This window comes from Salmo trutta, unplaced genomic scaffold (assembly GCF_901001165.1).
Source record: "Salmo trutta unplaced genomic scaffold, fSalTru1.1, whole genome shotgun sequence".
Lineage (NCBI taxonomy): Eukaryota > Metazoa > Chordata > Actinopteri > Salmoniformes > Salmonidae > Salmo > Salmo trutta.
The window spans coordinates 1,886,625-1,903,256 of NW_021823319.1; positions in this window are offsets into that span (position 1 = coordinate 1,886,625).

A 16,632-nucleotide genomic window follows, 5' to 3' on the forward strand; every position below is an offset into this window, starting at 1 on the left:
TAATCGCTATGTGTAAAAACACACTAACTATATGTCATGAAGTACAGCAATATCTGGGCAAATCCCCTGTATTATCCAGATTTACACCAATTTGGGGCGATGACAAGTTCACACTTGGTAAAAAAAACATGACTTGGGGTTTTAAAAAAATGGGCGAGAAAATGTATTGTTAAAGTAATGTACTTATACAATGACAAAGAGCTCATGTCATTTGAAGAACTAAAGGGAAGATTTACTAACTTAGCATCATTTTTTTTAAATACTTTATTATTTCCAGTCTAAAAAAAATCAGCTCTACAACCTCCTTTGTCCACTTTAGAAACGCTGTCTGTTGATATGTGATGTGTGTGTATGATATGTGTCAAATGACGTCATTACATGGGAAAATGGTAGATGTTCATCAAGACAACTCTGACGGTAAGAGACTTCAGTGGATACATGATATGCAGGAAGATATTTCAGGACTGGGGTATGATATCCTCTAGAGCTCAGATACAGACAATAAACACCCGCCTGAGATTGTTTCAATACAATTGGATAATGAGAGCATATATCAGGCCTGTTAAGCTCCACAAATGTGTGTGTTAAATGTAATACGCATTTAGGCACCTTGTATCATTGCCTGTGTGAATGTGCTGATACACAAAAGTTTTGGAGCTCAGTACTGCTCTATATCGCTGAGATTACCTCTACCCCAATACCACTCATCCCTAAACTATGCCTCCTAAATCTTTACCCGGGAAATATCTCTTTACATAGGAGAGAGAAGAAAATGGTTGACGTCTGTCTATTACAAGCTCTCCACTGGAAGTATGTCAGTTGGCCATTGGTTAAAATAATTAACGTCAAGTCTGGCTCTTGAAAAATTGTACTTACATAGTGAAAAAGAATGATACTTGGGATCTGTTTTGTTTTTGCAAACCGGTGATATTCTAGAAGCATTGGCATTATAAATCTGTATATTCTAGAAGCATTGGCATTATAAATCTGTATATTCTAGAAGCATTGGCATTATAAATCTGTATATTCTAGAAGCATTGGCATTATAAATCTGTATATTCTAGAAGCATTGGCATTATAAATCTGTATATTCTAGAAGCATTGGCATTATAAATCTGTATATTCTAGAAGCATTGGCATTATAAATCTGTATATTCTAGAAGCATTGGCATTATAAATCTGTATATTCTAGAAGCATTGGCATTATAAATCTGTATATTCTAGAAGCATTGGCATTATAAATCTGTATATTCTAGAAGCATTGGAATTATAAATCTGTATATTCTAGAAGCATTGGAATTATAAATCTGTATATTCTAGAAGCATTGGCATTATAAATCTGTATATTCTAGAAGCATTGGCATTATAAATCTGTATATTCTAGAAGCATTGGCATTATAAATCTGTATATTCTAGAAGCATTGGAATTATAAATCTGTATATTCTAGAAGCATTGGCATTATAAATCTGTATATTCTAGAAGCATTGGAATTATAAATCTGTATATTCTAGAAGCATTGGCATTATAAATCTGTATATTCTAGAAGCATTGGCATTATAAATCTGTATATTCTAGAAGCATTGGCATTATAAATCTGTATATTCTAGAAGCATTGGCATTATAAATCTGTATATTCTAGAAGCATTGGCATTATAAATCTGTATATTCTAGAAGCATTGGCATTATAAATCTGTATATTCTAGAAGCATTGGCATTATAAATCTGTATATTCTAGAAGCATTGGAATTATACATCTGTATATTCTAGAAGCATTGGCATTATAAATCTGTATATTCTAGAAGCATTGGAATTATAAATCTGTATATTCTAGAAGCATTGGTATTATAAATCTGTATATTCTAGAAGCATTGGCATTATAAATCTGTATATTCTAGAAGCATTGGCATTATAAATCTGTATATTCTAGAAGCATTGGAATTATAAATCTGTATATTCTAGAAGCATTGGCATTATAAATCTGTATATTCTAGAAGCATTGGAATTATAAATCTGTATATTCTAGAAGCATTGGCATTATAAATCTGTATATTCTAGAAGCATTGGCATTATAAATCTGTATATTCTAGAAGCATTGGCATTATAAATCTGTATATTCTAGAAGCATTGGCATTATAAATCTGTATATTCTAGAAGGATTGGCATTATAAATCTGTATATTCTAGAAGCATTGGCATTATAAATCTGTATATTCTAGAAGCATTGGAATTATATATCTGTATATTCTAGAAGCATTGGCATTATAAATCTGTATATTCTAGAAGCATTGGAATTATAAATCTGTATATTCTAGAAGCATTGGAATTATAAATCTGTATATTGTCCATTTCCTTTAGGTGATTGTTGGCAATAGTCGATGAATTATCTGCGACTGCATATTATACTTTCTACGTATTTTTGTTATTGGAAATGTGAGGACTTGATTTTTTTTATTTTTATGTGAATGTTTGGGTTGTTATGTTTTTGTCTCTTTGGGTGGGGGGTGGGGGGGTAATGTGTGAGAAAAAAATACATATTTATGTCATTGTTGCAATGAGAGTGATTTGCTCTGACATGGAATGCAATTTACAGAGATTTACCACTAGCCTGACTACCCAGAATGCAAACCGGTTCTGACCGTTCTGATTGGTCCCAGAAACCAATGAGTTGGGCCAGAGCCGGCCTATAAGAATTATGAATCACATCATTGGCTTTGACACTCTGATTGGGTGAAGACAAATTTGTTTTGTAAAACACCCCTCATTTTGACATCAGCACGAACTACTTCTAGGATAACAGCTTCAGACTGAACGTACGGAGAAATCGATAAAGCAGCGGAATTCAACTCAGGATGAGTCATCGGGGAAACAAATTAACACTTTGGCAAAATAATGACAACTGTGGTTTAATGATAATCATCATCATCATCATCATCCTCATCACACTCCTCATCATCATCAACATCACACTCTTCATCATCCTCATCAACACCACACTCTTCATCATCATCATCATCCTCAACATCATCATCATCATCACCACCATCTTCATCATCATCACCAGCACACTCTTCATCAACATCATCAAAATCAACACACTCTTCATCATCATCATCATCATCATCCTCATCACCAACATCACACTCTTCATCATCATCAACATCAACATCAACATCACAATCTTCATCATCCTCATCAACACCACACTCTTCATCATCATCATCCTCAACATCATCATCATCACCACCATCTTCATCATCATCACCATCACACTCTTCATCAACATCATCAAAATCAACACACTCTTCATCATCATCACATCATCACGCTCTTCATCATCATCATCATCATCACACTCTTCATCATCAACATCACCATCTTCATCATCATCATCATCATCATCACACTCTTCATCAACATCACCATCTTCATCATCATCACCAACATCACAATCTTCATCATCATCATCATCATCATCACACTCTTCATCATCAACATCACCATCTTCATCATCATCATCACCATCATCATCATCACACTCTTCATCATCAACATCACCATCTTCATCATCATCACCAACATCACACTCTTCATCAACATCAACATCATCAACATCACAATCTTCATCATCATCCTCATCATCACCATCATCAACATCACAATCTTCATCTTCATCATCATAATCACCACCATCATCATCATCAACATCAATCTTCATCATCCTCATCATCAACATTGTCAGCATCATCATGATACGTACCAACCAAATGTAATGAGTTCCAATTTGAATAAATTCATAATAAGTTAGGTTGGTACATATAAATATGTAATCATGTATCTTCTTTGAACCAATCAACAACAGTGATAAAAGGAGGTATGGAACCCTCAGCACAGAGTCAACGACACAGAGACGTTTTAAACCCCATGACCCGGTATTATAAACTGTACATTCTGAAACACTTCAACAACATCTCCAGAAATGACATTTAGTTCGTATGAAACGACACCAAAAATACTGTTTTAACAATCTCACTCTTTCCTGTTTATGTTTTACTGTAATAAACTTTACAGAGTTCTACAGAATATCACCAATTAACAACACATTGACATGTTCATCATAATATTCATCTGAATTCATCATTCACTCAAGTGAACGATCATTTTACTATAATGTCATGAGTGAAAAAAAACGTCAGCCAAGAATCTATATGCAACATGAGGATAGTCAAGGCAGGGATGGACAACTGGCAGTCCTAACCGTCATAGCAGACACACCTGATTAAAACACCTTTTATTCTAAACAGAAGACCAGGATGAGTTGATTATTGGAGTCAGGTGTGTTAGCTGGGGACTAAGTGTGTCACCAATCAGGCCCCCTGAAGGACTAGAGATACCTATCCCTGGTACAGCATAACACAGGAGGATCCCAACAACACAGCATAACACAGGAAGATCCCAACAACACAGCATAACACAGGAGGATCCCAACAACACAGCATAACACAGGAAGATCCCAACAACAAGTTAATACATATAAATGAATAAGGCAATGACAGACGATCTAGTCTTGATCTCTCCATTCATTTCATTATGATGATAATACCAATCTCTATAGAATGAATCCCCCCCTTTTTGCCGAAAGAAGATTTGTTATATTATATGACAGAAATGATGCCATCGTTACGTTTATAAGGCGTTATTAGTCATCTTGACTTGAGTGTTATTTACAGTATTGTGTAATCCATCAAAACAACCAGCTCACCCACTTTGTTAATAAAGATAATTACGTAGAATAAATACAGATATGAATTCTATTGAAGGTAGTATGGCTCAGACCATAATCTGACTCGCTGATATTACATCCTCGGTGCATTTTGATGACAACACAAGTTTTTAAAAGATTACTATAGATACGGTCAACGACTAAACCAAGTAGACGATAGACGTATTTAGTTAGCGTTTCTCCTTCTAAAATGTTGACGTCACGACTTCCACCGAAGTCGGTTCCTCTCCTTGTTCGGCGGTCGACGTCACCGGTCTTCTAGCCATCGCCGATCCACTTTTCATTTTCCATTTGTTTTGTCTTGTTTTCCCACACACCTGGTATTCATCCCCTCATTACATGTCCTGTATTTAACCCTCTGTCCCCCCCCCCATGTCTGTGTGTGTAATTGTTTATTGTTGAGGTTGGCACGCTTCCGGCTGGTTTGCACCCTGGGTTTAATTCATGACCCGTGCTTTGTGGCAGCCTGTACTTTGTACTTGTTTTTTTTTTGAACTTGTGCTGCCTTGACTGGTTCGTTGGGCGTTTGTTTCTGTGACGCGGTTGCGTTCTGTGCTATATTGCCTCAGTAAAGTGCTTTGTCCACTCATCTCTGCTCTCCTGCGCCTGACTTCCACGCACCAGCTACACTCACCCTTTGACAGTTGATTAATAAAATATTTCTGGAGTCAGATTTAATAGGATTTCCTCAGTTTAATCTAAAAGCTAGTGTGATTCTGGCTCCCTGGACCTTCCAATTCTAATACTTAAAATGTACATTAATTTGGCACTGTGTATCTTCTCTCCCGTAGAAATACCCGTTAGCACTTTGTGGACCCGTCAATCCAAAAAACGCAGGAGATTCATGAGATAAGTACCAAAAGAAAATTGCATTTTACCCGCCAAAGTTATCCAATGAATCATATGTAATAAGGTAGATAAGTGTAGCTACAAAAGCTGTCAGTATTTATGGACTTTAACTATGGTCTCTTCCAGATATCAAGTATTCACCATTAACTGCTCATCCTTCATTTCTGTGCAGTGGAAAATAAACCTACAATATTTTACTTTTTACTAATATTGGCATGTTAAACTGCAATGTTCAGTGAAAACACAAACAGGATTGTGAAAATCAATAAAACATGAATGTTATGATTCTTCAGGTAAAACTCAAAGCACCCATCTCTACTAAACCAACCCTGAAATACTGTGTTCAATCACACCCCCATCTCTACTAAACCATCCCTGAAATACTGTGTTTAATCACACCCCCATCTCTACTAAACCAACCCTGAAATACTGTGTTCAATCACACCCCCCATCTCTACTAAACCAACCCTGAAATACTGTGTTCAATCACACCCCCCATCTCTACTAAACCATCCCTGAAATACTGTGTTCAATCACACCCCCATCTCTACTAAACCAACCCTGAAATACTGTGTTCAATCACATCCCCCATCTCTATTAAACCAACCCTGAAATACTGTGTTCAATCACACCCCCATCTCTATTAAACCATCCCTGAAATACTGTGTTCAATCACACCCCCATCTCTACTAAACCAACCATGAAATACTGTGTTCAATCACACCCCCATCTCTACTAAACCAACCCTGAAATACTGTGTTCAATCACACCCCCATCTCTACTAAACCAACCCTGAAATACTGTGTTCAATCACACCCCCATCTCTACTAAACCAACCCTGAAATACTGTGTTCAATCACACCCCCATCTCTACTAAACCAACCCTGAAATACTGTGTTCAATCACACCCCCCATCTCTACTAAACCAACCCTGAAATACTGTGTTCAATCACACCCCCATCTCTACTAAACCAACCCTGAAATACTGTGTTCAATCACACCCCCATCTCTACTAAACCAACCCTGAAATACTGTGTTCAATCACACCCCCATCTCTACTAAACCATCCCTGAAATACTGTGTTCAATCACACCCCCATCTCTACTAAACCAACCCTGAAATACTGTGTTCAATCACACCCCCATCTCTACTAAACCAACCCTGAAATACTGTGTTCAATCACACCCCCATCTCTACTGAACCAACCATGAAATACTGTGTTCAATCACACCCCCATCTCTATTTAACCAACCATGAAATACTGTGTTCAATCACACCCCCATCTCTACTAAACCAACCCTGAAATACTGTGTTCAATCACACCCCCATCTCTACTAAACCAACCCTGAAATACTGTGTTCAATCACACCCCCATCTCTACTAAACCAACCCTGAAATACTGTGTTCAATCACACCCCCATCTCTATTAAACCAACCCTGAAATACTGTGTTCAATCACAACCCCCATCTCTATTAAACCAACCCTGAAATACTGTGTTCAATCACACCCCCATCTCTATTAAACCATCCCTGAAATACTGTGTTCAATCACACCCCCATCTCTACTAAACCAACCATGAAATACTGTGTTCAATCACACCCCATCTCTACTAAACCAACCCTGAAATACTGTGTTCAATCACACCCCCATCTCTACTAAACCAACCCTGAAATACTGTGTTCAATCACACCCCCATCTCTACTAAACCAACCCTGAAATACTGTGTTCAATCACACCCCCATCTCTACTAAACCAACCCTGAAATACTGTGTTCAATCACACCCCCATCTCTATTAAACCAACCCTGAAATACTGTGTTCAATCACACCCCCATCTCTACTAAACCAACCCTGAAATACTGTGTTCAATCACACCCCCATCTCTACTAAACCAACCCTGAAATACAGTGTTCAATCACACCCCCATCTCTACTAAACCAACCCTGAAATACTGTGTTCAATCACACCCCCATCTCTACTAAACCAACCCTGAAATACTGTGTTCAATCACACCCCCCATCTCTACTAAACCAACCCTGAAATACAATGTTCAATCACACCCCCCATCTCTACTAAACCAACCATGAAATATTATGTTCAATCACACCCCCCATCTCTACTAAACCAACCCTGAAATACTGTGTTCAATCACACCCCCATCTCTACTAAACCAACCCTGAAATACAGTGTTCAATCACACCCCCATCTCTACTAAACCAACCCTGAAATATTGTTTTCAATCACACCCCCATCTCTACTAAACCAACCCTGAAATACAGTGTTCAATCACACCCCCATCTCTACTAAACCAACCCTGAAATACAGTGTTCAATCACACCCCCATCCCTACTAAACCAACCCTGAAATACTGTGTTCAATCACACCCCCTATCTCTACTAAACCAACCATGAAATACTGTGTTCAATCACACCCCCATCTCTACTAAACCAACCCTGAAATACTGTTTTCAATCACACCCCCATCTCTACTAAACCAACCCTGAAATACTGTGTTCAATCACACCCCCATCTCTACTAAACCAACCCTGAAATACTGTGTTCAATCACACCCCCATCTCTACTAAACCAACTATGAAATACTGTGTTCAATCACACCCCCCATCTCTACTAAACCAACCATGAAATACTGTGTTCAATCACACCCCCATCTCTACTAAACCAACCCTGAAATACTGTTTTCAATCACACCCCCATCTCTACTAAACCAACCATGAAATACTGTGTTCAATCACACCCCCATCTCTACTAAACCAACCCTGAAATACAGTGTTCAATCACACCCCCCATCTCTACTAAACCAACCCTGAAATACTGTGTTCAATCACACCCCCATCTCTACTAAACCAACCCTGAAATACTGTGTTCAATCACACCCCCCATCTCTACTAAACCAACCCTGAAATACTGTGTTCAATCACACCCCCATCTCTACTAAACCAACCCTGAAATACTGTGTTCAATCACACCCCCCATCTCTACTAAACCAACCCTGAAATACTGTGTTCAATCACACCCCCCATCTCTACTAAACCAACCCTGAAATACTGTGTTCAATCACACCCCCATCTCTACTAAACCAACCCTGAAATACTGTGTTCAATCACACCCCCCATCTCTACTAAACCAACCCTGAAATACTGTGTTCAATCACACCCCCATCTCTACTAAACCAGCCCTGAAATACTGTGTTCAATCACACCCCCATCTCTACTAAACCAACCATGAAATATTATGTTCAATCACACCCCCATCTCTACTAAACCAACCCTGAAATACTGTGTTCAATCACACCCACATCTCTACTAAACCAACCCTGAAATACTGTTTTCAATCACATCCCTCTGATCCAGAGTCTACTCACTTCCGATACAGAAAACAAAATAATACCAACATTGAAAGTGACTAGGATAGGAATCCCCTTTATCAACAAATACAGTGTCGAAGATAAGAATTCCTCTGTGGCATTAGTAGAGATATTAGTAGAGATGACATATTATCAGTCCGTAAGGAATGTGTTCACGTTGACTCGCTTCAGGGTGATCCAATAACTGAAGATACGGAAATGGTAGGTAGTGTAATGATGGGTAAGGCTGGGGGTAAATACTCTGGGTGTGTGGGTCGTTACGAGGCTTTAACATCACCCTTCACCCTTTATACAGCTTTTATCTGGATCATTATACAGGAGGGGGTCCTCTGGGGGTTTATCTGGATCATTATACAGGAGGGGGTCCTCTGGGGGTTTATCTGGATCATTATACAGGAGGGGGTCCTCTGGGGGTTTATCTGGATCATTATACAGGAGTCCTCTGGGGGTTTACCTGGATCATTATACAGGAGTCCTCTGGGGGTTTATCTGGATCATTATACAGGAGGGGGTCCTCTGGGGGTTTATCTGGATCATTATACAGGAGGGGGTCCTCTGGATCATTATACAGGAGGGGGTCCTCTGGGGGTTTATCTGGATCATTATACAGGAGGGGGTCCTCTGGGGGTTTATCTGGATCATTATACAGGAGGGGGTCCTCTGGGGGTTTATCTGGATCATTATACAGGAGTCCTCTGGGGGTTTATCTGGATCATTATACAGGAGGGGGTCCTCTGGGGGTTTATCTGGATCATTATACAGGAGTCCTCTGGGGGTTTATCTGGATCATTATACAGGAGTCCTCTGGGGGTTTATCTGGATCATTATACAGGAGTCCTCTGGGGGTTTATCTGGATCATTATACAGGAGGGGGTCCTCTGGGGGTTTATCTGGATCATTATACAGGAGGGGGTCCTCTGGGGGTTTATCTGGATCATTATACAGGAGTCCTCTGGTTAATCTGGATAATTATACAGGAGTCCTCTGGATCATTATACAGGAGTCCTCTGGGGGTTTATCTGGACCATTATACAGGAGTCCTCTGAGGGGTTTATCTGGATCATTATACAGGAGTCCTCTTGGGGTTTATCTGGATCATTATACAGGAGTCCTCTGGTTTATCTGGATCATTATACAGGAGTCCTCTGGGGGTTTATCTGGATCATTATACAGGAGTCCTCTGGGGGTTTATCTGGATCATTATACAGGAGGGGGTCCTCTGGGGGTTTATCTGGATCATTATACAGGAGTCCTCTGGGGGTTTATCTGGATCATTATACAGGAGTCCTCTGGATCATTATACAGGAGTCCTCTGGGGGTTTATCTGGACCATTATACAGGAGTCCTCTGAGGGGTTTATCTGGATCATTATACAGGAGTCCTCTGGGGGTTTATCTGGATCATTATACAGGAGTCCTCTGGGGGTTTATCTGGATCATTATACAGGAGTCCTCTGGGGGTTTATCTGGACCATTATACAGGAGTCCTCTGAGGGGTTTATCTGGATCATTATACAGGAGTCCTCTGGGGGTTTATCTGGATCATTATACAGGAGTCCTCTGGGGGTTTATCTGGATCATTATACAGGAGTCCTCTGGGGGTTTATCTGGATCATTATACAGGAGTCCTCTGGGGGGTTTATCTGGATCATTATACAGGAGTCCTCTGGGGGTTTATCTGGATCATTATACAGGAGTCCTCTGGGGGTTTATCTGGATCATTATACAGGAGTCCTCTGGGGGTTAATCTGGATCATTATACAGGAGTCCTCTGGGGGTTTATCTGGATCATTATACAGGAGTCCTCTGGTTTATGTGGATAATTATACAGGAGTCCTCTGGGGGGTTATTCTGGATCATTATACAGGAGTCCTCTGGGGGGGGGGGGGGGGGTATCTGGATCATTATACAGGATTCCTCTGGGGGTTTATCTGGATCATTATACAGGAGTCCTCTGGGGGTTTATCTGGATCATTATACAGGACTCCTCTGGGGGGTTTATCTGGATCATTATGATGGAGTCCTCTGGGGGTTTATCCGGATCATTATACAGGAGTCCACTGGGGGATTACCTGGATCATTATACAGGAGTCCTCTGGGGGATTATCTGGATCATTATACAGGAGTCCTCTGGGGGTTAATCTGGATCATTATACAGGAGTCCTCTGGGGGTTTATCTGGATCATTATACAGGAGTCCTCTGGGGGTTTATCTAGATTATTATACAGGAGTCCTCTGGATCATTATACAGGAGTCCTCTGGGGGTTTATCTGGATCATTATACAGGAGTCCTCTGGGGGTTTATCTGGATCATTATACAGGAGTCCTCTGGGGGGTTTATCTGGATCATTATACAGGAGTCCTCTTGGGGTTTATCTGGATCATTATACAGGAGTCCTCTGGGGGGTTTATCTGGATCATTATACAGGAGTCCTCTGGGGGTTTATCTGGATCATTATACAGGAGTCCTCTGGGGGTTTATCTGGATCATTATACAGGAGGGAGTCCTCTGGGGGTTTATCTGGATCATTATACAGGAGTCCTCTGTGGGGTTCATCTGGATCATTATACAGGAGTCCTCTGGGGGTTTATCTAGATTATTATACAGGAGTCCTCTGGATCATTATACAGGAGTCCTCTGGGGGTTTATCTGGATCATTATACAGGAGTCCTCTGGTGGTTTATCTGGATCATTATACAGGAGTCCTCTGGGGGTTTATCTGGATCATTATACAGGAGTCTTCTGGGGGTTTATCTGGATCATTATTCAGGAGTCCTCTGGGGGGTTTATCTGGATCATTATACAGGAGTCCTCTGGGGGTTTATCTGGATCATTATACAGGAGTCCTCTGGGGGGTTTATCTGGATCATTATACAGGAGTCCTTTGGGGGTTTATCTGGATCATTATACAGGAGTACTATAGGGGTTTATCTGGATCATTATACAGGAGGGAGTCCTCTGGGGGTTTATCTGGATCATTATACAGGAGTCCTCTGTGGGGTTCATCTGGATCATTATACAGGAGTCCTCTGTGGGGTTTATCTGGATCATTATACAGGAGTCCTCTGGGGGTTTATCTGGATCATTATACAGGAGTCCTCTGGGGGGTTTATCTGGATCATTATACAGGAGTCCTCTGGGGGTTTATCTGGATCATTATACAGGAGTCCTCTGGGGGGGGGGTTATCTGGATCATTATACAGGAGTCCTCTCGGGGGTTTATCTGGATCATTATACAGGAGTCCTCTGGGGGTTTATCTGGATCATTATACAGGAGTCCTCTGGGGGTTTATCTGGATCATTATACAGGAGTCCTCTGGGGGTTTTTCTGGATCATTAAACAGGAGTCCTCTGGGGGTTTATCTGGATCATTATACAGGAGTCCTCTGGGGGGTTTATCTGGATCATTATACAGGAGTCCTCTGGGGGTTTATCTGGATCATTATACAGGAGTCCTCTGGGGGTTTATCTAGATTATTATACAGGAGTCCTCTGGATCATTATACAGGAGTCCTCTGGGGGTTTATCTGGATCATTATACAGGAGTCCTCTGGGGGTTTATCTGGATCATTATACAGGAGTCCTCTGGGGGTTTATCTGGATCATTATACAGGAGTCCTCTGGGGGGTTTATCTGGATCATTATACAGGAGTTCTCTGGGGGTTTATCTGGATCATTATACAGGAGTCCTCTGTGGGGTTCATCTGGATCATTATACAGGAGTCCTCTGTGGGGTTTATCTGGATCATTATACAGGAGTCCTCTGGGGGTTTATCTGGATCATTATACAGGAGTCCTCTGGGGGTTTATCTGGATCATTATACAGGAGTCCTCTGGGGGGTTTATCTGGATCATTATACAGGAGTCCTCTGGGGGTTTATCTGGATCATTATACAGGAGTCCTCTGGGGGGTTTATCTGGATCATTATACAGGAGTCCTCTGGGGGTTTATCTGGATCATTATACAGGAGTCCTCTGGGGGTTTATCTGGATCATTATACAGGAGGGAGTCCTCTGGGGGTTTATCTGGATCATTATACAGGAGTCCTCTGGGGGTTTATCTGGATCATTATACAGGAGTCCTCTGGGGGTTTATCTGGATCATTATACAGGAGTCCTATGGGGGTTTATCGGATTATACAGGAGTCCACTGGGGGTTTATCTGGATCATTATACAGGAGTCCTCTGGGGGTTTATCTGGATCATTATACAGGAGTCCTCTGGGGGGTTTATCTGGATCATTATACAGGAGTCCTCTGGGGGTTTATCTGGATCATTATACAGGAGTCCTCTGGGGGGTTTATCTGGATCATTATACAGGAGTCCTCTGGGGGGTTTATCTGGATCATTATACAGGAGTCCACTGGGGGTTTATCTGGATCATTATACAGGAGTCCTCTGGGGGTTTATCTGGATCATTATACAGGAGTCCTCTGGGGGGTTTATCTGGATCATTATACAGGAGTCCTCTGGGGGTTTATCTGGATCATTATACAGGAGTCCTCTGGGGGGTTTATCTGGATCATTATACAGGAGTCCTCTTGGGGTTTATCTGGATCATTATACAGGAGTCCTCTGGGGGTTTATCTGGATCATTATACAGGAGTCCTCTGGGGGTTTATCTGGATCATTATACAGGAGTCCTCTGTGGGGTTCATCTGGATCATTATACAGGAGTCCTCTGTGGGGTTTATCTGGATCATTATACAGGAGTCCTCTGGGGGTTTATCTGGATCATTATACAGGAGTCCTCTGGGGGTTTATCTGGATCATTATACAGGAGTCCTCTGGGGGGTTTATCTGTATCATTATACAGGAGTCCTCTGGGGGTTTATCTGGATCATTATACAGGAGTCCTCTGGGGGGTTTATCTGGATCATTATACAGGAGTCCTCTCAGGGGTTTATCTGGATCATTATACAGGAGTCCTCTGGGGGTTTATCTGGATCATTATACAGGAGTCCTCTGGGGGTTTATCTGGATCATTATACAGGAGTCCTCTGGGGGTTTATCTGGATCATTATACAGGAGTCCTCTGGGGGTTTATCTGGATCATTATACAGGAGTCCTCTGGGGGGTTTATCTGGATCATTATACAGGAGTCCACTGGGGGTTTATCTGGATCATTATACAGGAGTCCTCTGGGGGTTTATCTGGATCATTATACAGGAGTCCTCTGGGGGTTTATCTGGATCATTATACAGGAGTCCTCTGGGGGTTTATCTGGATCATTATACAGGAGTCCTCTTGGGGTTTATGTGATAACATCTTGTCAATCACTTAGCAATAAACTGAAACTTTTCAAGGTGATCCAGTAACTGAAGTCTTAGGAATGGGAGGTCCCCTGCTCCACTAGGAGCTAAGAGGAATAAGTAAAGTTGGAATGGGAAGTGATTGTTACTGTAATATATTTATTGTCTAACAGTCACATTATTCCAACCGTATTTCCACTGCGGTGAGTCCTCAAGAAGAGAAACATATTTATGGATTGATTTCCATATTCCATAATAATGGCACCTATCACCCATCTTTCTAGCTGGAAGAGACACCCTCACAAACACACACACACACACACACACACACACACACACACACACACACACACACACACACACACACACACACACACACACACACACACACACACACACACACACAATACAAGGTTGAAGAGCTCTTCTCTTCTCTGTGGAATTCAAGCCGAGGCTAGCCAAGCTCTGTCAATTATGTTACACTTGATCAAACAACCTGAGGGAAACACAACAGTCTGTCAGTCAGTCAGCCAGTCAGCCAGTCAGCCAGACAGTCAGCCAGTCAGATAGACAGTCAGCCAGTCAGATAGACAGTCAGACAGTCAGATAGACAGTCAGTCAGACAGACAGCCAGTCAGCCAGTCAGACAGCCAGTCAGACAGACAGACAGCCAGCCAGTCAGACAGTCAGACAGCCAGCCAGTCAGACAGTCAGTCAGTCAGTCAGCCAGTCAGTCAGCCAGCCAGTCTGACAGCCAGTCAGAAAGTCAGCCAGCCAGTCAGCCAGCCAGTCAGACAGTCAGTCAGTCAGTCAGTCAGACAGTCAGTCAGTCAGTCAGACAGTCAGTTAGTCAGTCATCCAGTCAGCATGACAGTCTGACAGTCAGTCAGATAGACAGTCAGTCTGACAGCCAGTCAGCCAGTTAGTCAAACAGTCAGACAGTCAGTCAGATGGACAGTCAGTCAGTCACAACAACAGCAATGTTAACGGTCTGAAGGCCAGATTCCCCATTAAAACATGAACTTGTCTAGTGGGCCAGTTGAATAATCAGTCTGAAGGCCAGATCCCCCATTAAAACATGAACTTGTCTAGTGGGCCAGTTGAATAATCAGTCTGAAGGCCAGATCCCCATTAAAACATGAACTTGGCTAGTGGGCCAGTTGAATAATCATTCTGAAGGCCAGATCCCCATTAAAACATGAACTTGGCTAGTGGGCCAGTTGAATAATCAGTCTGAAGGCCAGATCCCCCATTAAAACATGAACTTGGCTAGTGGGCCAGTTGAAGAATCAGAGAATACATAGGTTGGATCCCAAATAGCGCCATAATCCCTATCCAGTGCAATGCTTTAGACCAGGGCCCATAGCTGTATATAAGGAATAGGGCTCCATTTGGGACATATCTATGCATATGAGAGCTACATAAACACTGCATTTAAAATACGACAGGGAAATAACCGGTCTTTGTGGACCCGTGATGGGTTGAAGGACTTCTGTTGCAGAAGAGAATATTGACTACACCTCAGCTCTCCCTATCTAATACTGTAAAGGTGAGCTCACAAGCGCTGATGGGACCATTCACCTGAGCAAGATGAGAGCAGTAGAAGTCTATTTTATACCTGAGCCTAACTCCCAGGTAACAAGCCACAATGTGTTTTAAATACCTGAGCCTAACTCCCAGGTAACAAGCCACAATGTGTTTTAAATACCTGAGCCTAACTCCCAGGTAACAAGCCACAATGTGTTTTAAATACCTGAGTCTAACTCCCAGGTAACAAGCCTCAATGTGTTTTAAATACCTGAGCCTAACTCCCAGGTAACAAGCCTCAATGTGTTTTAAATACCTGAGCCTAACTCCCAGGTAACAAGCCACAATGTGTTTTAAATACTTAACTCCCAGGTAACAAGCCTCAATGTGTTTTAAATACCTGAGCCTAACTCCCAAGTAACAAGGTAATGTGTTTTAAATACCTGAGCCTAACTCCCAGGTAACAAGCCACAATGTGTTTTAAATACCTGAGCCTAACTCCCAGGTAACAAGCCTCAATGTGTTTTAAATACCTGAGCCTAACTCCCAGGTAACAAGCCTCAATGTGTTTTAAATACCTGAGCCTAACTCCCAGGTAACAAGCCTCAATGTGTTTTAAATACCTGAGCCTAACTCCCAGGTAACAAGCCACAATGTGTTTTAAAACTTCTTAGGGATCAAATCCCTTTAGCAGGATTGATTTGACAACATCCGGTGAAATGGCAGAGCATTAAATTCAAATTAAATTACTATAAATATTTAACTTTCATGAAATCACAAGTGTAATACATAAAAATAAAGCTTAACTTCTTGTTAATCCAGCCACCGTGTCAGATTTCA